The sequence below is a fragment of the Triturus cristatus genome, chromosome 8 (assembly GCF_964204655.1).
Source record: "Triturus cristatus chromosome 8, aTriCri1.1, whole genome shotgun sequence".
In the NCBI taxonomy this organism is placed as follows: Eukaryota; Metazoa; Chordata; class Amphibia; order Caudata; family Salamandridae; genus Triturus; species Triturus cristatus.
In genome coordinates, this window is record NC_140591.1 from 461,164,397 (window position 1) to 461,184,964 (window position 20,568).

Here is a 20,568-nt window from a genome sequence, read left to right on the forward strand (position 1 = left end):
TGTATCCACAGTTGTCAATCACGTTTCACATACCATGTTTGAGTTTTTGTGAATCTGGAGATCGAACTTGTTGGAGGAAATCTTTTTTGCAATAACATTTTAATTACAGAACTGTAAGTGTTAAGGTGTGAGCATTGGTAGCAGACATTTTGGGGACTGAAGAAAGTAAAATGAAAAGTTTAACTTTCAAACCAGGGCAAGGGACACAAAAAATAACTCAGAAGTAATGAATACATTAAACTCCTAACATACTCTATGAAGAACAAAATGCTTAATGGTCAAGCACATTTACATTTTTAAACTGGTCCCAAACGTTTAGAAGAAAAGCAATCTACATAAAATACTTACTGCTTTTCAAAGGGAACCACATTTTTCATAATTACAGCATAGTATAGCAACATTTATCTATAAAAAGGCTTTTCAAGCTTTATTAGTAAAGATATAATCATATATTATTTTTATCCAAAAATATATATGCTGGATATGGAGAATCCTATTCCATGTTTCACAATTAAAGATGGACATAAAGTAGCAGTTCAATTGAAGAAGATACAACAAGAATCACAATTATTTTCTCAAAGGCTAATTCTTTTCATGTCCAGTACTGCTGATTTGAATGTGTCATAACACTTAATGCAACTGTCAAGATATAATAATATATATGGGCAAAGCATGTTCTCAAAGATGTTTCCATGACGTTAAAGCAATATTGGCAACAAGTTTGCTCTGAAGAATCTTTGCTGATGCCCAGAATATTTTAAAACATAAGCCACATAACTAATATTATACAGTGAGGAAATTATTTTTGTACCAATACACTTAAAAGGTGTTGGTTCAAGTTTTCCAAACCAAATGGCCAGAAATATTCTTGGGTACCTATCATGGTGGACTAAGTAGTAGAGTACAGCGTTTAGAGTCTTTGAAGTAACAAGATGATTTTCAAAAATTGAGTGATGACTAATCACCATGAAATCCAATCAGTACACCCTGAACATTTCCAAACGTGCTCTAGAGCAAATGTCTACTTGCCACCTAAAAGATCTGAATCCCATTACATACTAGACGGCATCCATTGGGTGCCATAGCAAATCCTTTACCAGCCATTCCAAAGATGCTGTCCCTCTCGAAAATGCACATTATATAGGAATATACTTTGCAGCAAGATGTTGCACTTCGGAAGCTATCTCTCATATATATATATATATATATATATATATATATATATATGAGAAGAACTCTGTCGCAAACCTCCAAGATACTGGACAGACGAATCGGACCCAAACTTCTGAATGCAAGGTATTTATTTAATCCATTAGTGTACCACGCACCGCCATGAGGCGTTTCGGCCCCAAAAAGAGGCCTTGATCACTTGACGCTGGCAGTAGAAACCACCGAATTTAAAGTGCAAGTGTTAACATCACGTGACCATCGGGCCAATAGACATAGAAGAAATATATAGCATTGTAGCGTAAAATGCTCAGTAGTCAACTTTAGAGCATAATTAAAGACTGGCATGACATTAGATAATTTAACAGCAACTGTACAAAACACGCAATAGTGCAACTTAAGCATGTGCAAAAACGGCAAGTTGCAACAGTCCCCATAAACAAGCCACTAAACATAGAGAATATTTCAACATTATATTGAAGCATAAAATGCATAGTGTGGGACTGTTGAAGATGTTTCAAAAATATCACGTCATTTAATCTAGACAACTGTGCAAAATAAACAATGGTGCAAATTGATCAAGTGCAAAATGGGCAAGTTGCAATAATTCCCTTAGTGAGGTGACAAGTGCACACGGTCTAAAGTACCAGGGTGAAGTCACAACCATGCAGCATGCATAGTTGAGATCCATTACCCAACCCAGTAAAGCAGAGAACAAGAAATATTGCTTCTAAGCAATCAGCGCAACTTACTGGTCATCGTGCAAAGCAATACTGCCCAAAGCAAATTGTCAGCTTATCATGTAAAGACTGCAATAGCGAGTTCCATAGCCATGTCTGTAAAATACAAAAGTGACTAATACCCAGGGATCCCATCTACAGCCATGTGCGCTCTATTTATGTTTCCCCCGAAACTGCTAAAAATATATATAAAAATACACAGCCTGAGAACATGTGTGTGTATATATATATATATATTCACTGAAAAAACCATAGGTTTCACACATGTTATAGTTAGCTGGACATTTTACTGATAAAAAACCAATGAAATTCCCCCGTTATAGTTACTGTAGGCAACTATAACTCACGCGACCGTAATCCTCTGCTGATGCTAATACTGTATTTAGACACTTATTTGCCCAAGTCTTCTTCCATTAAATTTTAGCTATACATATATTACAAATATTTTTTTTTCAAAAAGACACATATGTCATCAGCAGAGGATTACGGTCGCGTGAGTTATAGTTGCCTACAGTAACTATAACGGGGGAATTTCATTGGTTTTTTATCAGTAAAATGTCCAGCTAACTATAACGTGTGAAACCTATGGTTTTTTCAGTGAATTTGCAAGGTTTTTTAAATGCTAATTCCTAACTATAACGTGTGTGAAACCTATGGTTTTTTCAGTGAATTTGTACGGTTTTTTAAATGCTAAGTTACTTTACGCCATTTGTGGCGTGCGCGCCCACTTAACGCAGTTAAGTACAGTGAGCACGCGGTGCGCTTCGCGCACCGCGTGCCCACGTTACGCTAGATGGGCTATGAACGCACGATGCGCTTCGCGCACCGTGCGCACATGGAGGACATATGATGAGCATCGTTTTGACAGGTAAAATATATGTTTTGTTTAGCTTCAATAAGCCATGCACAAAAGGTGCCCTTCGGGCACCTTTTGCACACGGGGTGGGGAGAATGTGGATATTTTTTTTTTTTATTTATTATTTCGTACTGTACGCGTACGGTAGGCGTAATCGGCGAAATTTTCGAAAAAATTAAAATTGCCTTTTTTCACTTGGGGGATCGTTGGGGACTCCCTCGACATGGCTAGGTGCTTGGGAGCTGTGTAAACAGCCCCTTTACATGTTTTTGCACTTGGTTTTTCAACCCCCTGTCAGAGTGCGAGAGAGAAAATGGCGGCCGCCGCTTCCTGGTTTCGACCGATTCGAATGTTTACTAAGATCTAAGGGCCAATCAGAATCGCGCTCGCGCACGCCACCGTACGCGTACGGTAAGCGCACCGTAAGCGCACCGTACGCTGGCTCAGATATATATATTGATTTAAAGGCTATTTTCTCAGAATCTACTAAACAGATTTACACCAAACCTACAAAAGGCACTTCCTTGACCTGAGGACTACCTCTCTGCCAAATTTCAAGTAATTCTGTTCAGCCGTTCGGGCTGTAGCTGTGTCTAAAGGTCCTATGGAAAAATGCATGGGAAAAACGCGTTTTGGGACCCCCCTTTTATCTCAGCCCCCGCTTGACGAATCCCCCCGAGACTTTCAGGGTAGGAGCGGAGCGTAGCGCCCCACCTATTTTGAAAAATTCGCGAGGATTCGTCAACCGGCGCAAAAGTTATTCAAAATAGAATGTGGCGGATTTCCTATGGAAACGTGGTCCTAACTATAACTACCTACTGGCGACCGCCAGTAGGTAATATATATATATATATATATATATATATATATATATATATATATACATCAACAAAAGAGTTCCCAACATGGAGAGCCACACACAGGTGTGTGAAAATCATTTATTCAGCCGGGCAGCCCTGCTAAAACAGTCTTTCAAGCACACAGAATACACAGTGCCAGTAAATCCTTACGCGTTTCGAGCGTCCTTGCGCCCTTGGTCACAGGTACTGGCCGTTTGAATGTAGGCAGGATACCGCCGCTCGTTAGCACCAGCATATGAAGTTCCACCCAGTGGGCGTGTCGGCTCAGTGCATGCTGGTGATTGGAGTCCATATCAATACTAATCACAGGTAAGTGCGTCTGCCTTAGTCCAAAATAATTTGCAATCACCACAGTGGGGCTGTGTGACTCTCAGGAATGCCGCAGAACAGGAATTTCCCAGCTGAACACACATCGTTCCATAATCTGAAGTATAAATGACTCCAATGGACCCGCTCTTCCGCGGGAGGGCTCTCCGCGACCTGGGTGGGCCGCATTTCAATTTGCATCAACAAAAGAGTTCCCAACATGGAGAGCCACACACAGGTGTGTGAAAATCATTTATTCAGCCGGGCAGCCCTGCTAAAACAGTCTTTCAAGCACACAGAATACACAGTGCCAGTAAATCCTTACGCGTTTCGAGCGTCCTTGCGCCCTTGGTCACAGGTACTGGCCGTTTGAATGTAGGCAGGATACCGCCGCTCGTTAGCACCAGCATATGAAGTTCCACCCAGTGGGCGTGTCGGCTCAGTGCATGCTGGTGATTGGAGTCCATATCAATACTAATCACAGGTAAGTGCGTCTGCCTTAGTCCAAAATAATTTGCAATCACCACAGTGGGGCTGTGTGACTCTCAGGAATGCCGCAGAACAGGAATTTCCCAGCTGAACACACATCGTTCCATAATCTGAAGTATAAATGACTCCAATGGACCCGCTCTTCCGCGGGAGGGCTCTCCGCGACCTGGGTGGGCCGCATTTCAATTTGCATCAACAAAAGAGTTCCCAACATGGAGAGCCACACACAGGTGTGTGAAAATCATTTATTCAGCCGGGCAGCCCTGCTAAAACAGTCTTTCAAGCACACAGAATACACAGTGCCAGTAAATCCTTACGCGTTTCGAGCGTCCTTGCGCCCTTGGTCACAGGTACTGGCCGTTTGAATGTAGGCAGGATACCGCCGCTCGTTAGCACCAGCATATGAAGTTCCACCCAGTGGGCGTGTCGGCTCAGTGCATGCTGGTGATTGGAGTCCATATCAATACTAATCACAGGTAAGTGCGTCTGCCTTAGTCCAAAATAATTTGCAATCACCACAGTGGGGCTGTGTGACTCTCAGGAATGCCGCAGAACAGGAATTTCCCAGCTGAACACACATCGTTCCATAATCTGAAGTATAAATGACTCCAATGGACCCGCTCTTCCGCGGGAGGGCTCTCCGCGACCTGGGTGGGCCGCATTTCAATTTGCATCAACAAAAGAGTTCCCAACATGGAGAGCCACACACAGGTGTGTGAAAATCATTTATTCAGCCGGGCAGCCCTGCTAAAACAGTCTTTCAAGCACACAGAATACACAGTGCCAGTAAATCCTTACGCGTTTCGAGCGTCCTTGCGCCCTTGGTCACAGGTACTGGCCGTTTGAATGTAGGCAGGATACCGCCGCTCGTTAGCACCAGCATATGAAGTTCCACCCAGTGGGCGTGTCGGCTCAGTGCATGCTGGTGATTGGAGTCCATATCAATACTAATCACAGGTAAGTGCGTCTGCCTTAGTCCAAAATAATTTGCAATCACCACAGTGGGGCTGTGTGACTCTCAGGAATGCCGCAGAACAGGAATTTCCCAGCTGAACACACATCGTTCCATAATCTGAAGTATAAATGACTCCAATGGACCCGCTCTTCCGCGGGAGGGCTCTCCGCGACCTGGGTGGGCCGCATTTCAATTTGCATCAACAAAAGAGTTCCCAACATGGAGAGCCACACACAGGTGTGTGAAAATCATTTATTCAGCCGGGCAGCCCTGCTAAAACAGTCTTTCAAGCACACAGAATACACAGTGCCAGTAAATCCTTACGCGTTTCGAGCGTCCTTGCGCCCTTGGTCACAGGTACTGGCCGTTTGAATGTAGGCAGGATACCGCCGCTCGTTAGCACCAGCATATGAAGTTCCACCCAGTGGGCGTGTCGGCTCAGTGCATGCTGGTGATTGGAGTCCATATCAATACTAATCACAGGTAAGTGCGTCTGCCTTAGTCCAAAATAATTTGCAATCACCACAGTGGGGCTGTGTGACTCTCAGGAATGCCGCAGAACAGGAATTTCCCAGCTGAACACACATCGTTCCATAATCTGAAGTATAAATGACTCCAATGGACCCGCTCTTCCGCGGGAGGGCTCTCCGCGACCTGGGTGGGCCGCATTTCAATTTGCATCAACAAAAGAGTTCCCAACATGGAGAGCCACACACAGGTGTGTGAAAATCATTTATTCAGCCGGGCAGCCCTGCTAAAACAGTCTTTCAAGCACACAGAATACACAGTGCCAGTAAATCCTTACGCGTTTCGAGCGTCCTTGCGCCCTTGGTCACAGGTACTGGCCGTTTGAATGTAGGCAGGATACCGCCGCTCGTTAGCACCAGCATATGAAGTTCCACCCAGTGGGCGTGTCGGCTCAGTGCATGCTGGTGATTGGAGTCCATATCAATACTAATCACAGGTAAGTGCGTCTGCCTGTGTGCTTGAAAGACTGTTTTAGCAGGGCTGCCCGGCTGAATAAATGATTTTCACACACCTGTGTGTGGCTCTCCATGTTGGGAACTCTTTTGTTGATGCAAATTGAAATGCGGCCCACCCAGGTCGCGGAGAGCCCTCCCGCGGAAGAGCGGGTCCATTGGAGTCATTTATACTTCAGATTATGGAACGATGTGTGTTCAGCTGGGAAATTCCTGTTCTGCGGCATTCCTGAGAGTCACACAGTCCCACTGTGGTGATTGCAAATTATTTTGGACTAAGGCAGACGCACTTACCTGTGATTAGTATTGATATGGACTCCAATCACCAGCATGCACTGAGCCGACACGCCCACTGGGTGGAACTTCATATGCTGGTGCTAACGAGCGGCGGTATCCTGCCTACATTCAAACGGCCAGTACCTGTGACCAAGGGCGCAAGGACGCTCGAAACGCGTAAGGATTTACTGGCACTGTGTAGTCTGTGTGCTTGAAAGACTGTTTTAGCAGGGCTGCCCGGCTGAATAAATGATTTTCACACACCTGTGTGTGGCTCTCCATGTTGGGAACTCTTTTGTTGATGCAAATTGAAATGCGGCCCACCCAGGTCGCGGAGAGCCCTCCCGCGGAAGAGCGGGTCCATTGGAGTCATTTATACTTCAGATTATGGAACGATGTGTGTTCAGCTGGGAAATTCCTGTTCTGCGGCATTCCTGAGAGTCACACAGCCCCACTGTGGTGATTGCAAATTATTTTGGACTAAGGCAGACGCACTTACCTGTGATTAGTATTGATATGGACTCCAATCACCAGCATGCACTGAGCCGACACGCCCACTGGGTGGAACTTCATATGCTGGTGCTAACGAGCGGCGGTATCCTGCCTACATTCAAACGGCCAGTACCTGTGACCAAGGGCGCAAGGACGCTCGAAACGCGTAAGGATTTACTGGCACTGTGTATTCTGTGTGCTTGAAAGACTGTTTTAGCAGGGCTGCCCGGCTGAATAAATGATTTTCACACACCTGTGTGTGGCTCTCCATGTTGGGAACTCTTTTGTTGATGCAAATTGAAATGCGGCCCTCCCGCGGAAGAGCGGGTCCATTGGAGTCATTTATACTTCAGATTATGAAACGATGTGTGTTCAGCTGGGAAATTCCTGTTCTGCGGCATTCCTGAGAGTCACACAGCCCCACTGTGGTGATTGCAAATTATTTTGGACTAAGGCAGACGCACTTACCTGTGATTAGTATTGATATGGACTCCAATCACCAGCATGCACTGAGCCGACACGCCCACTGGGTGGAACTTCATATGCTGGTGCTAACGAGCGGCGGTATCCTGCCTACATTCAAACGGCCAGTACCTGTGACCAAGGGCGCTCGAAACGCGTAAGGATTTACTGGCACTGTGTATTCTGTGTGCTTGAAAGACTGTTTTAGCAGGGCTGCCCGGCTGAATAAATGATTTTCACACACCTGTGTGTGGCTCTCCATGTTGGGAACTCTTTTGTTGATGCAAATTGAAATGCGGCCCACCCAGGTCGCGGAGAGCCCTCCCGCGGAAGAGCGGGTCCATTGGAGTCATTTATACTTCAGATTATGGAACGATGTGTGTTCAGCTGGGAAATTCCTGTTCTGCGGCATTCCTGAGAGTCACACAGCCCCACTGTGGTGATTGCAAATTATTTTGGACTAAGGCAGACGCACTTACCTGTGATTAGTATTGATATGGACTCCAATCACCAGCATGCACTGAGCCGACACGCCCACTGGGTGGAACTTCATATGCTGGTGCTAACGAGCGGCGGTATCCTGCCTACATTCAAACGGCCAGTACCTGTGACCAAGGGCGCAAGGACGCTCGAAACGCGTAAGGATTTACTGGCACTGTGTATTCTGTGTGCTTGAAAGACTGTTTTAGCAGGGCTGCCCGGCTGAATAAATGATTTTCACACACCTGTGTGTGGCTCTCCATGTTGGGAACTCTTTTGTTGATGCAAATTGAAATGCGGCCCACCCAGGTCGCGGAGAGCCCTCCCGCGGAAGAGCGGGTCCATTGGAGTCATTTATACTTCAGATTATGGAACGATGTGTGTTCAGCTGGGAAATTCCTGTTCTGCGGCATTCCTGAGAGTCACACAGCCCCACTGTGGTGATTGCAAATTATTTTGGACTAAGGCAGACGCACTTACCTGTGATTAGTATTGATATGGACTCCAATCACCAGCATGCACTGAGCCGACACGCTCACTGGGTGGAACTTCATATGCTGGTGCTAACGAGCGGCGGTATCCTGCCTACATTCAAACGGCCAGTACCTGTGACCAAGGGCGCAAGGACGCTCGAAACGCGTAAGGATTTACTGGCACTGTGTATTCTGTGTGCTTGAAAGACTGTTTTAGCAGGGCTGCCCGGCTGAATAAATGATTTTCACACACCTGTGTGTGGCTCTCCATGTTGGGAACTCTTTTGTTGATGCATATATATATATATATATATATATATATATATATATATATATATATATATATATATATATATATATATATTATTTGTTTTTTAATTTGCACACTGAAAATAGTATCTGTAGGTACCAATTAATATATTTGCTTATTCAGACTATTTTGTCCAGGAGCCATAGTTCATTCTTGGTATTCTAGTTTTCTTACATATAAGGCATACATCAAGGAGTAATTTGCTTCTTTACAGGCAACTTGTAATTTTGTACAAGGACACCCTGTTCTTTTTTTGGCAGTAACATCCTGCCAAAATGTAAACTTGTCTGATTTTATGTGTATGGTTTGGACAATATTGGCAATAACAAGCAAATATTGAACAACGTAATAAACTCATATTTAGTGTTCAAATGCTTACAATAGCTATGCTCTAACCTCTACACAAAGCTACACCCCTAAATCCAAAACTGATATTTAAGATGAAAGAAGGTTTGATGTTTTCTTGTTTGTCTGACAATGTACAACGCTTACGGTTTCAAGAGGACATGTCCCCAGGACAGCTTGTTTATGGCAGTTATCTGTGCTAAGGACATTTCTAAACAAACAGTGTGACTCAAAAACAAAGGCGGTATATATTGTTTAAAAATGTAGTCCGATGAAGATTTTTCTACACTGGCATTACAAACCAATTTACCAGTACTCTGGCGATAAAAGGTTTAGAAAGTTTGTTTCCATGACCATTTCGTCTCAGAGAGCTGCGGCACCTTCTTGCCGTATACATCCAAGAGCTGAAATTTTACAACTGACCAGACTCGAAAAAAGTGAATTGTACTTCTCTTGTGAAAGTAAGAATGGAGGACGGGACCTTACATTTGATACAGCAAAACGCAAATCTCTTTTGAAATATGAGGCTAGGTCAATGCTGTTTATTTTAGGCGGATTTCTCTTTCTTGCTGCGAGGCGAGTCGGCTCCATTGAAGGTCGCTGCTCGATTTACTCAATTTTTTTTCTTTCCTGAAGGGCTTGCTTTTCCATGTGACATGCTTTTTCTTCATATATTGTGCCTGACAAGAAGTGTGTTCCCTCCACCGTCGCAACTAGAAATTGATGAATTTCCACATCATGAATGCTTGGGTTATGCTTATCAATAATACACTGATTCTGATGGCCAACACGTTGAAGTTTCCAAGGCTGAGATCCAAAACCGGATTAGTTGCTCTGACAAGGCCAAAGTCCACATTAACAACTGAGAAAATCAAAACTAAGCAGTCGTCCCAAAACAACAAAAAAAGAGCCCACAAGGCAAATACTTTCTGATATTTCTCCTTGCTGAAGAAAACAAGACTTTTGTGGAAAAGGACCTCCACAAAATAATGAAGCACCAGTTCTACTAAAATTTCAGCAGATAAGCCCCTGCAATGTGAAAAAGGTTAAGGCCAATGTAGACGAGCTTCCTTCTTGGTTTTTTGGAAATAGAGTTCTGGAAAAGCATGAAACCAATATGCAATCTGTGCATGTAGAAAACCTTTATCTGAAAAGAATTATGAACATGAGGATAGTCTTTCCACAAAGCAGTTGGATCTGATGCATATTTTTCCAATACTATAATGCTGGCTCCACAAGCACAGGAGAAAAGATACACGGCACTGAGTTGACCAGATTCATTGAACTTGCTGTGTTTTGTTTTGGAAAAGTGCATATGATGGTTAATTTTATTTAGCATGTATGCTTGAATAATTGCATGCTTGATTATAGCGACAAGCATATAGAAAAAAACTATGGCCACATCTTTGATACCATAATGATAGAGGTTAATGGATTCACCCAACTCTGTGATAGGAATGGTAACATAGTACTGAAGAGTAACGAAAAGGACAGCTGCTTAAGCTGAAATCTCGAACACGAGCCCTAGCAGAAAGACCATAGCAAGGCACGATATAATATCTCCGTGGTTCTGTGTAATAAGCTCATGGCTGAGCACAGGTGGGTTCTTTTTGGTCTTCTTACGGATGGCCATGATGTTGCTAATAGGGGCCTGGCAGCAGCGGCGGCTCCTCTGCTGCTGTGCACTTCGACTCCTTTCTTTTCCCTCCTCCTCCCACCCTGCTGCACTAGCAACTAACACCACGTCTGAACTAGCAGTAATGCTGCCGTTCCTGCCAAGCCGTTCCTCTCCCAGCCACCACCAGGAGCAAGGGGGAGCCAGAGATGGCCATCAAGCCAAGAGGGACAAGTACAGACCACAAGAGATCATTCTCCTGTAACAGTGCAGCTCCTAACCCCTTCTAATAGATACCAGTTTCTACAATCACTTTTTTGCCCGTGGTGAACACTTTCAGTTTCAGAGCAGCAGCTAAACAATTATTCATGTCTTCAAACTCTAACTCACAATCCTAATTCCAGTTGAAATTCACCTTTTAGTAAATTTCTCCTATTAAATGTACGACTTGCAAAATTACCTTTGAATTTGCTGTAAAATTCAATCATTCACGATCACAATTCACCTTTGCTTTTTTGGGGCTGCTGTGTTCAGGATAGTGTTGATCAGCTTTGATGTAAATTGTATCCCTTGGGAAGAAATCTTATGTCCCAGATAATTTATTTCTGTACATTTTAGCCTGAATTTGTTTTTTTTACAGTTAGACCATATTCTTTTAATTTATTTAATACCTGTCTCAGTCTATCATCATGTTATGCTTCTGATTCACCAAATATCAACACATCATCTTGGTAAAAGAATACCACAGAGATACCTTTGCGAATTGAAGACATAGCTCTCTGAAATACCGATGCGGCTGAAACTATACCAAATGGCATTCGTTTAAATTTGTATGACCCCATAGGTGTAACGAAAGCTGTCAGAATTGGTGAATCAGGGTGCAGACTCACCGATAGTTAGCAGATGTTAAGTCCAGAATGGAGAACACCTCGCTCCCACTACTGCTGCACCTATCTCTTTGTTAAGGGCTCTAAGATCAATGCACTAACAAACCTTGCCATCAGACTTCTTTGCTATCACTACATGTACCAGCAATTCCGTTGCCCCAACAGGTGCTATGACCCCCACATTGCACAAGTTTTCTAATTCTCCCCTCACAGCATCATATACACTTAAAGGCAGTCTTCTTACCTAGGTTGATACTGGAATTGCCTTTTCTTTCAACTTAATTTGGTGTACATATGTTTTGAGGCAACTCAACTTGTCATTAGATACTTCAGAGAACTCTCTCTCAAAGGTGACTTATTTTTAATCTCAGAGCTAGAGGTAGTCTATACCAAAATATGTGGATTGTTGTTAGTGTTGAGATAGACACTGAAATCTTTTTGCACAGGCCACCTCAGAATGATTTCCTCTTTTACCAACACATATATTTTGCAGACTGTATCTACTCTTGTACTCAACTTTACCCTTGAAGTAACCTTTCATATTTATTGGTTGTCCTCCGTAAACTCCCGGGCATATGTCCGTTCTGTAATTTCACTCAAAGTACAATTTTTTAAATACCTCATCAGGGATAATGATTAACTTAGAACACAAATCAAACATAACTTCCACTTCTACGTCATCAATTTTCACTGCATCTTTAGGATTACTAAAACCACAGTCAGACATTTGTAGAACAATCTCATCAAATGCTTCTGTTACACTTTGCTTGTCTGCTTTCTTAACAGCTCTTCCACTCCTGCAACACACCAGGAAGCAACCCTTTTTCCCACATTTATTGAAGACTGCTTTTGTCGCAAGCCAATCTTTACTATTTGCCATTGTTAGACCTGACATCCTTGGCGTGGGTTTTTCCCCTATCTTTTGCCTCTGCTACCTGGATTTTTGATGCTGTGCTGGATTTCGTTTTTGCTGGTTTAGATGCTTTGGACACTCTGCCACTGCTAATCAGTGCCAGAGTGTAAGTGCTCCCTGTGTAAAATATCATATTGATTGGATATACCTGATTGGCATATCTGTATCACCATGAAGTCCCTAGTAAAGTGCACTGTGTGTGCCAGGGCTGGTGATGACAGATGCTACTAGTGGGTCTGCAGCGCTGATTGCGCCACCCACCTGTGTAGCCCTAAAATGGTGTCTCAGGCCTGCCACCGCAGGCCTGCCTGCAGTCCCCGGACAGCCATGTCCTCCTGGCCAGTGTCCACACTGACCGGGCCTAACCCTTCCCTTTTTATACACGTCAGTCATCCCTATGGAAGGCCCAAGGTACCCCCCTGGGCAGGGTGCAGTGTATGTAAAAGGTAGAGCATGTACTAGTGCAGGTAACATGTTCTGGTAGTGAACAACGGCCATTTTGTGTGTTCACTGCTGCAAGGTTATCTTGCTCCATAGGCTAACAAGGGGGAGGCTGGTGCCAATGGCCATCCGCCTATCTTCTCATAGGAACAAGATAAGACATGAGTGTTTGATATCCCTGAGCTCAGCATTTAGTAACACATCTTTTAGGAGAGGTTGTTTTTAAATCCTGAGTTGGAGAATAGTACTTTTTAGAGAGTAGCTGTTCTCTTGTCTGATCCTTCTGTGTGCCTGGGCATGCTTGTGGATTGACTGTCTGGCTTGAGAGTGACAGGGGCTGGGGATCCCCCAGGAGGTTGGCTGAGTCAGCCCTCTGCTGAATGGCGACATTTGCAAGGAGAGTGGAGGGAGGAGATAGCACCTGGGAGTGAATAGGGCTGTGCCTGCCTGCCACACTGCTGGCTCCACCTCCTGCTGGGCGGCTGACGACTCTGCCTCTCACTCTGAAAAGAAAGCAGAAGCCAGGAAAACAAAGTGCTCCAGCAACACCCAGAACTGGATCAGACCGGGCTCAGGACCCACTTGCACAAAGACTTCAAAGACTTTTAGGGGTATAAGTACAAGACCCCTGACAACAGATTAGTAGATTCTACCATCAAGAGGAACCTCTGCTGAAAGACGGACCGCTGAAGAACTAAAGGAAGATTGCCTTGCTGTGTGCTCTAAGGGCTGACCTGTTCTGCTGTACAACTGAAGCCGAGGAGGAGAAGGGGTCTTGCTGTGTGCTGACCCTACCCACTTGACCAAACAAGACTTTGCTGTGTGCTGTGTCTTAAAACGAATCTCCAAGGGCCTGAGAAGAGCTGGCCTCCTGTTTCGCAACCCAGGGATAGAAAGGTTGCCAAGAACTCAAGACTCTGCTGTGTCCCCCCCTGCGCTGCTGTGTGCTGCAGGGACCGTGGACTGTTCTACCACGCTTCTCAACATCTGCCTGTGAAGTGGGCTGGCTGCTCTCTGCCTTGCTGGAGAGTGCCGCGCTGATCCAGGCCTGACACCGGTTGCCGCATCAAAAAGACCGACGTGCTCATCGGCACGTGCCTTGCCGCGACCCGGAGGCCTGAAGCAGATCGAGAATCGTACTTCCCTGCTCTACGAAGCCGCGCTGTGAGTGGCTGACTCCGGTGACGTCGACATCGTCACTGGGGGCTCGTCGAGGGAGTTGTGGAAACCTTGCACCGAACAGCCCGAGGAGCGCTTTTACAACGAGTGCAGCGACACCGCCGGAGCAGCGTAGCTGCCTAAACATCAAGAGCCTACAAACTGATTCATTCTCAGTGAGTATCGAATCACACAAGAGACTAGAGACTATCGTCTTACGATCCCGACCAACCAAGAAAGCGAAGATTGTGTAAACCTGTGATGCTTGATTTCAACTGCGGAAACTAGATAAAGATATATTAATTTTGATATAACTCACCTGTGTGGTCTAAGTTTGTGGTGTACGGAAGGGGGATCATTGTGGTGTCTACGTGCAAATACCTTACACATTGCCTTGGGGATAAGCCTGTCTGCTCGAGCCAAGCTACCTAGAGGGTGAGCAGGGGTTATCTACCGTGTGTGTCCCTGTACCCTGACTAGAAGCAAGGGTCCCTATTTGGTCTAAGGTGTATACCTCTGCCAACTAGAGACCCCCAGATCTAACAGCCATGTGACCCACAAACCCAAACCAGTAACAATGACCCCTGAAACTAGATTCATTTTTCTGTTCTTTCAACCTTGTTATGCTTTTCACTACTTGTACCTCAATGTTTTTTTCTTCCACCTGCTGTATATCCTCATTGCCTTTTGTGCCCTTCTTAATTTATTCTACACACCGCATCATATGTGTAACTTGCTTTGCTATAATCAATAGCTCACACATTGGAGGATCATTTTTCAACCAGTGTTTCACACAAATGTTCTCAATGTTACTATTCCATACAAATGGATGCCTAATGCTTTCATCATTGATTGCTCCAAACTTGTATGTGGCCCTTAACTCCCTTAATGCAGACACAAATTCTACAGCGGTCTCCCTTCTATTTGAGAGCGTTTCCTAGAATGATAACATTTGATTATAGTACTAATTTTAGGTACAAAATGGTTATCAAGCTTCTTTGTACCAATTCCATAAGCATTTAAACCTCTCGCTTCTTCATCACTCAGCTCTGGAAGATGTTCTAGGATTTCATGCCCTGCAGCTTCTAAACAGTGTAATACCAGAGCTATCTTCCTTTCTAGTCCCATACTTGGCCCACACACCACTGAATAATTGTGGAAAACCGTCCATTATTTGCTGGTGGCTTACCAGGTTATGCTAGAAAAAATGGTGGAGGCGTCACACTTTGCATGTCTAAATTATCTGAGTCCCAGACAGATACTAAAATGACTCTGTTATGAACATCCCACCCACACTCGTGCTTCAATCACCAATATCACAAGCTTCAATCAACCAATATCACAAGCTCACCAACAGTTTTCCCCTCTAAATACAGAGCTTGAGCTAATCACTCCCAAACTCTACTACTGTTTTACTCAATGACCCATGTTAATGTGTGGAACACTGAGTGGAAATCTTCATTAGGATCTGTTCTCTGCATCAAGGTACCAACTTCACGCTACCTCATACTCCCAAAAATTTCAGAATATCCTTGAAACCCACAAAAGTGTGTGGATCACTGACTAGTTGCATTCCTGATTGAACACAATGACTTGTTTCTTAAGTTTGACCCCTATATGGTGCTGTAGTAATAGATTTTGTATTGTCTGTATGCTGAGCCGAGTGGATGAGAAACTTCCTGTCAGACGATTCAGTGAGTACATTTCCTTGACTTCTCCCACAGATGACACCTCTCCGCATACTGCCTGTTATCACACAACTGCAGAGTGCACGCAGAGCCTTTCTGCTTCAGCCACTCAAGATCTCTTCACACGCCGCAAAGGATGGTAGAGAAAGTCCTCAGCGCATCAGTATAAACACACTCTGCTGATAAAACAGTTTAAAATGTTACGATACTGCGATAGAAATTATTCCATACGCGATACGATTCATTAAGCTCATTGAAAGTTTAAGTTAGAGGTGTTAATCGTATGCATTTCACTTGGGGATATTAAACTGCTGATAAAGTCACCATCCAGCCCAGGCTCACAAAAACATCAGTAGCTATATACTCATTCCAGACAACCGTGTGATCATGGCTATCTCTAATCAATTATTCTGATCACCAGGAGACAATCAAATGTCACCACACCGCCGGTCAGTTGCCTGTCTCCAACATCCTTCCTGGAGCAAATTACTTTAGAGTATATCTTCCTACCGTAGTCTGTTGAGGTGTCATTGGAAGTCAGGCATCCCTTCCTCATCCCCAGTGTCAAATCGTAATACCAATCAAAGGAAGTTTAAGCCTTACACCATAGCCACAGCTCTGGTAACTGTCCCCAGTAACTGTCATTCCCCTTCACAGTCTGATTACATGAGTCCAGTCTAGAACCTGGGAAAGCCAGGGTTCTAAGGCTTGACTCACAAGCCAGCGACAGCTACCAGAGTTATCACACTCCAGATTCAGAGTTTCTTAGGTTAACTAGGTATTTATTAGGGATTGTGGTTTATATAATCCTAGAATTTGGAGAAATGAGCATGGGGAAACAAAACACTCACATGCTTTACTAGTTTCAGTTGTTTAACCTGTTCCATGCTCATGACGTCTCCCGGCCGTCATGAGTCACGATGGGCGTGTGCGGACGAAGGCCGGGAGACGTCATGACCACGCCCGCGATCGGAATGTCAGCACTGCGGGAGCGCTGTGGCGGAATTTGCGCCGCAGCGAAGAGGCTAGAGTGCTGAAGTTCATATCTCAACAGACTCTGAGAAAGCATTTGGTCACCTGTGCCTTGCTCGCTGTAATTGTAGTTCTATCTGAATGGTTGCCATTATGTTGATGGAAAACTGTACCATTTCTCTTAAGGATGGTATGGCATGTCTTCCTGAAGAGGAAGGATCTTTATCCTACTCAAGTTACATACCCAGTGTTGCTCAAGCATTGTTCAGGAATGGCATATGTGCTGTTTCCCTTCTTATTGGCTGAGTAGTTTAAAGGGATGGAAGACCCAATAATATTTGAGACCTTTGGATTGCAGGAAGTCGGTGATGTGTTTAAAGTCTTTGCGATTTGTGAAGGCTATTGGAGATAAGTCTTAGCCGAGCTGGAGTTCTGCGGCATTATAAGAGATGGGCCCCCTTTGCTGTGCGTTGGATGTTGTGGTCTTCTTGTCTGGAATGAAATGCACCCTCAATAGTAATTCTGTGTAGAGGAGGGCAATCTATTTGACACCTGTTGAGCTGCTATGTGGGCTCAGTCCAACCTGACTGATGCATTGTCCATCTACTTTAGGAGTGTGTCATACAAGTCTGAAACATATTGGCTTTGATTGTTTCGACTGATGCACTCACACATGCAATATTATTCTGCCTGCAGTGGTTTTCTAAGCCCTCACCCAGAATGATATGCGGCTACCTGCAGCTGCAGCATGCACTCCTTTAGGCACTTGCAGTCATCTACCTGCTATTCTAGGTTTACTTTAGGGGTGCTTATTCGATCCACCAGCTTGTTAACATCCTTTCATATTTCTTTCAGGCTCTGTTGCAAGTCTTTAGTGATTGTTTTGATTTTGCTCTTAACATTCTGAAACACTTGCAACAAGAAGTATTTAGTGATGGCCTGAGCCCTCTATCCTCTGCTTTGTCTCTGGAGCCTAGATTGCTCCATCCTCTCTAGCTTCCATCCTTGCAGGTTGCACCCTGCTGAAGCATATCCTTAATGCTGGTTTCTGTTTTATTCCTTCCTCCCATCATGGTCCATGCAAGCAGGCAGGGCAACAAGTGATGGGTCAGGTGAGCTATTAGTCTATGAGGGACCATTACTCTACATGTGCGAGGCCACACCCTATGGGCCCGATTCACAAAGGCAATCTGAGACAAAAATCTAACTTTATGACTTTTGGTATTCACAGAGGCCATTTACGGGTCGTATCTTTACGTCCGCAAACGGGCCGGAATCTCCGGCTTGTGCCGTACTCTTGGCACCTGGGCCGTAGTCTCAGGCTTCGGCCGGATGAAGTGTAACCAATAGGCCGGAATGCAATTTTTACAAAAGGAACATTAGGAACGTGTGATAAATGGTAGAGGAGGTCATGAAAATCAATTTGGGAAAGGAAGAAGGGTGTGGTCAGTCACTGCATCACATCCCAGTTTGTAAAAATTGCATTCCGGCTCATTCATTGATTACACTTCATCCGGCCTGTGCCAGAGAGTAAAGCTCGGGTACGGAGAGTACAGCCTGGGTGTGGAGAGTACAGCACAGGTGCAGAAAGTACAGCTCAAGCCAGAGATTCTAGCCCGACTGCGGACGTAAAGATACGATTCATAAATTACCTCTGTAAATACCATAAAGTTAGACTTTTGTCTCAGACTGCCGTTGTGAATCGGGCTCTATGTGTCCAGAGAATGCCCAAGCCTCCTGTTGTTAATGCATGTGGTGTGCAAAGCGAGTCAATTTCCACCTTTCAATGCACAGTTCTAGGTAGGGGATGCATCTTCAGTTTGGCACCCTCATTCACACAGGCCTCCAGCACCCTCCACTGCTGCAGACAGAGTACACGACCAAAGAGACAGCAGCAGCTCAGTTTTCAGGTCTGCAGGGGTGAACCGCCCCAGGAAGTGATGCAAGGCCTGCCTTTCTGAGTTGTGCACATTGTCCCCAGCACCAGTGTGCAGGATGTGCGTCTGCAAGTCTGCAGCAGTGAGAATGCCCCACTGTACGGCAAACATCAGTTAAAGACTGTCCAGCAGCCCAAGACCCTCAAAAACGTCAGTGCAGCAGATGAGACATCCTGCATCGTTACCAAGGCTTTACCGGTTTGAAACAGGAAGGAACACTAACTGGATACCCCTTCCCCACCCATTACTATCACCTCGGGTGTGGATGAGGCAGACTTCTTGGCCCATTTCAAGCAGAGCAAGGAGAAGCACAGGGTCTAATCCCCCTGCTATTTGCTGAGGGTTACCCTACCCATTTGGATGGCCGACTCACCAATACTGTCTCCCACAAACTTTGCCTGAGCCAGAAACTTTCTCGAGGTAGCCAACTCACTCCCCATCAGAAAGTTTATCTTCCGGTGGTCACCATGTTGCGGAAGGCCAGTAAACCCAGCCACGAGCCAGTAATCTTCATTCCATCTCTTCATTGACCTTGTATGACCAGAATTCCAGAGGTAGCAGAAGTTACATCACACAGCCGTTGACCTTAATGACATCACAGCAAGTGACATAGTATGACCGTTGGCACTTTTTCCTCCCAGAAAGTTATGTACCATGACATTAACCCTGAGGACATCACAATAATTGACATCTTTGAAATGTCATAGCATCTTATGTTAATCATGCACAGCAGGCATGATTAACATAACACAGACAAATATTTATTTCAGATACCACCTGTATATTAGGGATCTTTGAAAATGCAGCAGCATAATACTGCTAGCTAGGGAGCGAAGTGAGTTAGCCAGACCTCTTCTTGAGGGGCTTGGGGGAAGTTCTCTCAGAACTTTATATGATTGGGATCAAATAGTGCATTTTAAAGCACAATTTTCACATAAATTTGCTACAACGCTATAGCCTCTGAAAAGACATTCATTAAATATGACAAGCCAATGAAACCTGAACATACCCAGAAGTTGACCCCTTTTTTTCTTCAAACTTTACTACAGGCGCCATCATAAGCTAAAAATACATACAATATGCTTGTGTGAGAATTTGGCTATTAATGTTGTCCATATCTCGTAGGCGATCCTAATGTCAAAAATTACCTCTGTATTTTAGGGCCAACATCTTGTCATTGCTGCCCACCTCCTATACACCACGGTTGTCCTCTTTTGAGCCAGGAATTTCCTCCAATGTGCTAGTACCAGCAATTTGCTGTACGTGCCTCTATGCCAAGAATTATCTCTAGTATACCAGTATCAGTACTTTACCATGGGTGACGATTATGCTTATAACTAGCCCTAGTATACTAGTGCCAGTATTGTACTGTGCTGCCTCTATAAAACAGAAATTACCCTCAGTATACCAGAGGAAAAAGCAGACCTGCAAACATAAGACATTCTTACTTATAAGCATTTACATTCACTCATACTCATTCTCACTCACATACAATTTCACTCACTCTTGCACTCACCCTTACTCATTCTCTCTCATTCGCAGGCACTCGCAATCATTCTTACTGACTCACTCATACTTTCTCACTAACATTCACTTGCACTCACTAACACTCCCTCCCTCTCACTTATTCTCACTCACTGACTCACTCATTTACTCACATTCACTCTTACTGTCCCACAATTGTATGTACACTCATTCTTACTCACTAATTCCCACTCACTTTTACTCATTCATTCTCACTCACACTCACTCACAATCATTCTAAA

At 44.4% G+C, this 20,568-nt stretch overlaps 1 protein-coding gene and 1 pseudogene across 3 annotated transcripts in view; both read right to left on the reverse strand.

Moving 5' to 3' along the window:
- Nucleotides 1-20,568, reverse strand: part of CAB39L (calcium binding protein 39 like) — a 757,003-nt gene that overhangs the window by 233,420 nt on the left and 503,015 nt on the right. The window lies entirely within an intron of this gene.
- On the reverse strand, nucleotides 9,739-10,824 carry LOC146802333 (translocating chain-associated membrane protein 1-like 1 pseudogene; annotated as a pseudogene).